Raw genomic sequence first — 8596 nt, forward strand, 5'->3', positions numbered from 1 at the left:
AACATTGAGATCGCTTAGCCCCAAGTACACCTCTCCGTGTAATGAAAGAAAGTGTCCAGCACTTACTATTCCCAAGTGTCTGACGCAAAAGGCCATTATAGTGAATTCTGAAGATGTGACACCCATTGTCTATTCTCATAAAACCCCCAGATGTACTGTTCGTCTGTCTGCCATCATTTGATGTCTATCTGTATTTTTACCCACATCACATAAGCTATATAATCTATCTATCTATCTATCTATCTATCTATCTATCTATCTATCTATCTATCTATCTATCTATCTATCTATCTATCTATCTATCTATCTATCTATCTATCATCTATCTATATTTTCGTGCTGTATACAATCACAAGGTGTCAGGACTTATATAATTATAAACATAAACACCACTGGTATTTGTTTTTCTGTCTTTTGGGGCAGTACGGATGCTGTAATGGTTAGCATTACTGCCTCACAGCGCTGAGGTCATGGGCTCGATTCCCACCATAGCTCTAACTGTGCGGAGTTTGTATATTCTCCCCGTACTTGCGCGTGTCTCCTCTGAGCACTCCGGTTTCCTCCCACGATACAAAAATATACTGGTAGGGTAATTGGCTCGACCCCCCCCCCCAAAAAAAAATAAAAAATTAACCCTAGAATGTCTGTGTGTACATGTGGTAGGGTTACATAGATTGTAAGCTCCACTGGGGCAGGGACAAAGGAAACATTTCTCCCAATATCATTTTTATGAGAATTAAAATAAGTTATGTTTTAGACTGGGAGAACCATCTCTAATATGTAAGGGGAAAATAAAGCAACACAGAATATAAGATACATATTAAATAAAAAATAACTTAAAAAAAAAAAGATTGGTGCGGATCCCTTTCCGATTTTCCCCTCAAGTAAAACCCATTATACAGTAGATATGCCTAGATCCAGATTAAGGGGGAGGGGCAGGTGGCCAGTACCCCTGAGCCCCTCTTTCTCAGAGGGCCCCCTGCCACTGATCCGCCGCAGATTAGATTGGTAAGAGCGATGAGTGATCTGATCTGCCGCCCTGCGCTCCCTGGTCCATGCTGCCCAGCTGCTGTGTATGATTGACAGCCGCAGGCATCACCACAAGAACTGGACAGATGAGCGATGGCTCAGCTGTCCAATGATTTTTGAAGGAGCAGCAGAGCCTATGGCTCAGTGATTGGCTGAGCGTGCAGGCTACAGGGAAGAAGGAGGTAGGATCTCTTCCCGGCCTCAGCGTTGCTGCTTTGGATACTCAGTGCAGACTGTGTGCACTTTGCAGTGCTTCTCGAGTCAAGAGGGAGGAACCTGGAATTACATGCAGGGCAGCACTCTCTCCTGTTTTGACAGGCTGTACTGTCAACAACAAAAGTAAGAAGGACTGTACTAAAATTCCTCTTAATTCTATTATAAAATTAGCTGTGGTCTGTAGTATAAATATGCGGTACAACAGAACTCATATGTGTTGTTAGACTATGGTGGCCAGTATATACCAAACCAATTCCCACATGGAACATGTGCTAGACTAAATCAACTAGTTACTCAAACTCACACGTGCAGATCCCGGTGTCCACTATGCAACTCAGCCGCCATGCCGGTCCATCTTCCCGCATTCAAGGAAGTTCGGACCACCATGACAGTGCATTCCAACTGCCAGAAATGATGCGGCTATTTGTTCCAGACGGCCGGACATGTAGCCAAATACAAATACACAACTTCAAGTGGAGATATTCCAGTGCTTAGATATACACACAGTGTTGCACGCCGCCGCCCGGTATTCACTGCACCCGGGCGGACGGTGGATGTGACGCAGTGTGACGCGGCTGGGGATGTTGCCGGGCAGCGTCCCAAGCCTCACTCTGAGACTGGGCGTCGGGGCGTTGCCAGGCAACGTTCCCGAACTTCTGCCCGGCGGCCGGGAACGCGCGCGCCTGACGTCACTCAGGCGGCGCAGTTTTCAAATAAATAGCCGGCGTCTGCTGGGCACAGACGCCGGTTATAGCTCTTTGCTCGCCAAGCATCCAGCGTGTAAATCCGGTTCCCATAGTCTTGGTCCTCGGTTATTGTCTGTGGAGATCTGCTTCCAGCTTCTTCCTGTCTCCCAGCCTTCCGTGGGTGTCCTGTTCCTGGTTTGAGCCTGTGTCTGACCCACAGTCTCCATCTTGCCGTGGGTCACGTCAATGCTCCAGTGGAGCCCCTGTCTTTCCTTTCTCTTTCCATTTGCCCTCCGTGGCTTCGCCCCTCCGTGGGCCTGTTGTTATATTTATCCTGTTTAGGTACTTCTTTGAATCCCTCCTGGATCCTTTCCCTGCCTGTCTTCATTAGATTCTGTTAGGCAGGAATTGTCCCCTTCCTTCTGATCCCTGCTTTGAGGAGTCACTCTCCCAGGGGTGTGTTGTGTGGGACTCCTCGCTGTGAGTTGTGCCTGCGACTAGGTCGCAATCCCATCTTGGCCTGGTGCCGGCAGTCAGGGGTCATTTTGCAGCTAGGCCCATTAGTCAGATTGTCCTCTTGGGCTACCCCTTGGCGATCGCTTTCCCCTTGTCAACACCTAAGACCTCGCTGCATCGGGGTCGGCGCGGGCTTAACTCGTAGGATCCGCTGTGGCCGTCCTAACCGGCGGTCCCAGCTACGGGCTCACGGCTGATCTCCAGCCTCCTGTAGTCAGCAGTTGCTACCTGCACCCCAGCGGGCATCGTAACACTATAACCGGCCTTAAAGAAACAGGTTATAGTTGGAGTCTTTATAACAAATTTTTTGGTTGTTGTGGGGTTCTTTGAACCATGAGTACTACTCCCCAGACCTTTTCTGATCAACTCCAAGGTCTTACTCAAATGGTGCGGGAGTTGTCCTTGAAGGTAGCATCCCAAGAGCAGAGGATGCGGCCTCCAGAGTCCAGAACCCAAGATGAACCTGCCAGATTGTTTCTCTGGGGATCGCAAAACCTACTTTAAATTGTATTTTCGGCTTAGGCCGCGGTCCACCACTTCTGAGGCTCAGCGTATTGGTCTAGTGATTTCTTTACTCCAGGGGGACCCCCAAACCTGGGCCTATGGTCTGCCTCCCGACAGTCCAGCCTTGTCCTCGGTGGACAACTTTTTTAGCTCCCTTGGATTATTGTATGATGATCCCGACAGGGAGGCCTCAGCAGAAACTCATCTCAGGGCCCTTAAGCAAGGGAAAGACCCAGCAGAGGTCTATTGTACAGAGTTCTGCCGATGGGCAAATGATTGCGGATGGAATGATCCTGCATTACGCAGCCAATTTGGCTGACGAAATCAAAGACTGCCTTATTAGTACCCGGCACCTAAGTCCCTGGATAAGCTAATGGAGCTATCCATTAAAATTGCCCGTCGCCTCCGTGAGCGGAGGTCCGAGCGAGGTTCCCTTACTCGGGTGGTTCCCTATGTCCCTGTGGTCCCTGAGGAAAGTGAGGAACCGATGCAACTTGGGGCAGCTCACATTTCCCCGGAAGAAAGGGCTCGCCGACTTAGTTCGGGTCTTTGCCTGTATTGTGGGTGTAAGGGACATATTCTGCAAAATTGTCCCAATAGGCCAGTAAAAGGCCGGGCCAAGTGAACGAGGAGAGGGTTCACTTCGGCCTTCAGCTTTTTTCCTCTCTAGACTCATTATTAGTACCAGGGTGTATCTCTTTTCAAGAGGGTAATTTTACTGGGTCCGTGTTTATTGACAGTGGCGCGGCAGGTAATTTCTTGGATTTTGCCATCGCCCAGAGTTTGGGTATTCCCCAGCTCAAGCTTCCCATACCCATTTCTTTACGGAGTTTAGATGGTAGTATGCTCTCCAATGGGGCCGTCTCGTTCCAGACTCCTCCCTTGCAGTTGATCATTGGTCTTTTTCACCAGGAGGAGATCACCTTCTTGTTAACGTCATGCCCTGCAGTGCCCATTGTATTGGGTTTTCCCTGGTTGAAGTAGCATAATCCCATCATTGATTGGAGCCAAGGGGAAATTGCTCATTGGAGCTCCAATTGTCAGCAACAGTGTTTTTATTCGTCTCTCCCGTCAGCCTCCATCTCTTTCACAGGGGTTCCCTCTCCTTATCGAGATTTTTTAGATGTTTTTTCAAAGGGCAAGGCCGACAGTTTGCCTCCGCATCGTTCTTACGACTGTGCCATTCAATTAGTCCCTAATGCTCCATTGCCCAAGAGCAGACTTTACGCCTTGTCCGTTTCAGAGACTAAGGCAATGGATGAATACATCCAGGAGAGTCTTTCCAAAGGGTTTATTCAGCCATCTAAGTCCCCTCTCAGTGCCGGATTCTTTTTTGTGGCTAAAAAGGACGGTTCATTAAGACCTTGCATTGATTTCCGTGCCCTCAACAGGATTACGGTGAAAAACACCTATCCCCTTCCCTTGATTACGGTACTATTTGATCAATTACGATCCGCTACCATTTTTTCCAAAATCGATCTGAGGGGGGCGTATAACCTCATAAGAATCAAGGAAGGGGATGAATGGAAGACGGCGTTCAGTACTCAGACTGGACACTATGAGTTTCTGGTAATGCCGTTTGGCCTCTCCAATGCCCCAGCCGTCTTTCAGGACTTTATTAACGACGTCCTTCGGGAATTCCTGGGCAAGTTTGTGGTTGTCTATTTAGACAATATTTTAATTTTTTCCCAAGACCTGGATTCGCATAGAGCGCAAGTGCGTCAGGTTCTACAGAAACTGCAGGAAAACCAGTTATTCGCTAAACTAGAAAAATGCAAATTTGAGGTATCCCAGGTATCTTTTTTAGGGTACATAATCTCCTCCCGAGGCTTTCAAATGGACCCCAAGAAGCTATAAGCCATTGTGGATTGGGTCCGGCCCACTAACTTAAAAGCAGTTCAGCGGTTTCTGGGGTTCGCCAATTATTATAGGCGTTTTATCCATGCTTTTTCGTCCATTGTGGCGCCATTGGTGGCCCTGACCAAGAAAGGGGCGGATCCATCGGTGTGGAACCCTCAGGTTGAACAGGCTTTTAGGACCTTGAAGCAGGCCTTCATTTCGGCCCCGGTCCTTAAGCATCCTAACCCAGATCTGCCTTTTATTGTGGAAGTAGTTGCCTCTGAAGTAGGGGCTGGGGCAGTTCTTTCTCAAAGAGATCCTGAGTCGTTAGAATTCCACCCTTGTGCCTACATGTCCAAGAAATTTTCTCAGGCAGAGTCCAATTACGATGTGGGCAACAGGAAATTGCTCGCCATCAAGTGGGCCTTTGACGAGTGGCGACATTGGCTGGAAGGAGCTGCCCATCAGATTCTTGTCTTAACAGACCATAAGAACCTGCAATACATCGAAACAGCTAAAAGACTGAACGCCCGCCAAGCCCGATGGGCCCTCTTCTTTATGCGATTCAATTTTATTATTTCGTATCGACCAGGATCAAAGAACATCAGAGCGGACGCTCTTTCCAGATGCTTCCTTCCTCAACAGGAAAGTAGGTTCAAGGTAGTACCCATCATTCCTACATCCTGTATTCATGCTGGAGTGAGTGAAACTCTGGAAAGTCTTCTTCGTCAAGCCCAGGGACAAGCTCCAGTTCAAATGCCTGAGAACAGGTTATTCGTTTCTCCATCTTTAAGACGCAGTGTTCTTGCCGAGTGTCACGATTCTAAAATTGCTGGTCATCCAGGAGTATATAAAACTCTTCTTTCTCGTGTGGTCTGGTGGCCAGGGATGTCCCGGGACATTTTGGGACATTTTGATGTCCCGGGACATTTTGTGTTATCTTGTCCGGACTGTGCCCGACATAAGGTTCGACATTCGCGACCAGTAGGAGAGTTGTTGCCTCTGTCCATTCCTGGCAGGACTTGGTCTCACTTGGCTATAGATTTTATTGTTGGGCTTCCGGTTTCGGCCCACTGTCAAGTCATCTGGTCGTCATTGATAGATTTTCCAAGATGGCACACTTTGTGGCCTTAAAGCAGTTGCCCTCAGCTAAGGAGCTGGTCACCTTATTCTTACAGCACATCTTTAGATGGTTTGCCCACTGATATTGTGTCCGACCGTGGTCCACAGTTTGTGGCACAGTTTTGGAGACTGTTCTGTTCAGCCTAAAAAGTGAAGACCAGTCTCACCTCTGCGTTTCATCCACAGGCCAATGGGCAAACAGAGCGTCTAAACCAGTCCCTCAAACAGTATTTGAGGTGTTTTAGTTCCAAACTGCAAAATGATTGGGCCAGTTTCCTACCCTTAGCCGAATTTGCGTATAATAACGCACATCATTCGGCTTCTAAGACCTCACCCTTTTTTGCAGTCTATGGATTCCATCCACGGTCTAACTCTTTGGGACCTGATGCCCCTAGCCTCTCGACTCAGAGTCATTTGGAAGAGGATCCATTTGGCCCTCAAGGAAGCTTCTTTCAAAGAGAAGGTATTTGCTGACAAATCCAGACGTCCTTGCCGTTTCAAGGTTGGTGACTGGGTGTGGCTATCCACCCATAATATAAAGCTTCACCAACCTTCGGCGAGGTTGGGGCCTCGGTTCATTGGTCCTTTTCGGATTGTCAGGAGGGTTAATCCGGTATTGTTTCTGTCCCTCAGAATCGCAAATACCTTCCATGCTTCACTCCTTAAGCCAGTGGTCTTTTCACGGAAGTTTCCTCGCCGAATTAAGAATGGCTTTGCCCCAGTGACAGTGCAAGGGCAACAGGAGTTCTGTGTGGAAAAGATCCTCGATTCCAGACTGGTGAGAGGTTTTCTGCAGTTTCTGGTGCACTGGAGGGGATTTGGTCCCGAAGAGAAGTCTTGTGTTCCGGATAGGGACTTGCATTCGCCCAATCTGAGAAGGGTTTTCTTTTGACAGTTCCCAGATAAACCCAGTGGTAAGGGGTTGTTAACCCTTCCTCAAGGGGGGGTACTGTTGCACGCCGCCGCCCGGTATTCACTGCACCCGGGCGGACGGCGGATGTGACGCAGTGTGACGCGGCTGGGGATGTTGCCGGGCAGCGTCCCAAGCCTCACTCTGAGACTGGGCGTCGGGGCGTTGCCAGGCAATGTGTCACAGACTTGGGGTGCACTACCACTCGGGGATTGGCTAGACCTGACACAGGGGCGCGGAGTCTAACCGTGCTGGGGGTTTTCTGCCAGTGACCCCTCCAAGCGGGATATGGGCTTCTGCGGCACCCGACACGTCGGTCGCGGCCCCCTGGTCAGGTTCCCCGTATGAGTGGCGGTAGCTTGTGAAATATGGAAGCGTGGTTGTCTAGCCGAGTTGGTATCAGTGCGGGCAAGTAGGAACACAAGGGAAAGGCAAAGGAGTATCCAAGGACAGGCCGGGTCATACACTGGAAGGCACAGGATGCGGTACACAGGGAGCAGGCAGGAGGATGGTCACAGAACAAGCCAAGGTCATACACAGGAATCACTGGACACGGTACCAAAGGATCAGGCAGGAGAATAGTCAGGAAACAAGCCGGGGTCAAATACAATAATCAGAAGTCTGGAATAGTACAAGGCACTGGAACGCTGGAGCTGGTGTGAACCTATACTCTGGCCGCTTCTGTCTCCCAGAGGCTGCCCTTTATAGGAAGCACAGGGAACCCACAGGTGGACTAATCAATGGGCTGAGCATGCTCAGTTTACACTGAACTCTCCTGCAGGAGAGTTAACCAGGTGTAACTAATTAGCTGAGCTCAGATCTCACAGCACAGTTCAACTATACAGAGCTGTCAGCAGCAAGGACTCCTACAGGTGCTGTAATTAGCAAAGCTCAGGCCACACAGACTTTCCTTGCAGCATGGAGCAGGCTGAACAGACAGGAGAAGCCACAAACCAGGTAGGAAACAAACAATAACTGAATGTTGTGACATTACCCTCCCCTCTAGGGGTGGGCTCCGAACACCCCACATGGATACTTTCAAGGTCGCCTGCGGTGCTTCTTCTTTTTCTTAGAAGAACACTTAGATCCCTTCAAGGCTGGTGACACCTCTGGCTCTTCAAAATGGGCTCTGGCCAACACTAGACCACCCAAAAAAGGAGCAGCATCGTGTTCAGAATCATAATCTGAGTTGGAGTCTAGTTCTGGGGTGCAAATCAAAGATTTTTTAGCGGATGATTCTTTGAGACCATGAAGTGCTAAAGAGCCGACACGGATGCCCCTAACTATTGAGTTCTTCGATTCAGATCTTGGCAAAAATTTTTTTGCAGAAGCTCTAGTACTCTCGGTATGCCGTCTAGATGACCCATGGTTTTGAAGAGGCATAGGCAGACTTTTAGCCAAGGAGGATGAAGGAGTCTTAGATTCAAATTTCTCGATCACAGCCCTGGAGAATGATATCAGATCTTGCAGTCGAGGATCATTGGCTTCAACAAGTGGACTGACCCATTTTAGTGCTTCTCCCCGGAAGGATAAGATCATAAATTTTACAATATTTGCCAAATTGACTCTGGAAGATGGATCATGATTCATGGCATCTAAGTAGTGATCCGCTAAAGCCTGGTAATGGGCAAGGTTCCCATCAAAACAAATATCTTCAGAAGACTCTTTTGTGTACTAGCCAACCCTGGTGGGACCTTAGACACAATGGATGTCTCTTGAACTTGAGGCACTGCTGACGCCTTATGGATGTCCAGTACAGTAGACATCGGTACTC

The sequence above is a fragment of the Crinia signifera genome, chromosome 19, assembly GCF_055691185.1.
Source record: "Crinia signifera chromosome 19, ASM5569118v1, whole genome shotgun sequence".
Classification (NCBI taxonomy): domain Eukaryota; kingdom Metazoa; phylum Chordata; class Amphibia; order Anura; family Myobatrachidae; genus Crinia; species Crinia signifera.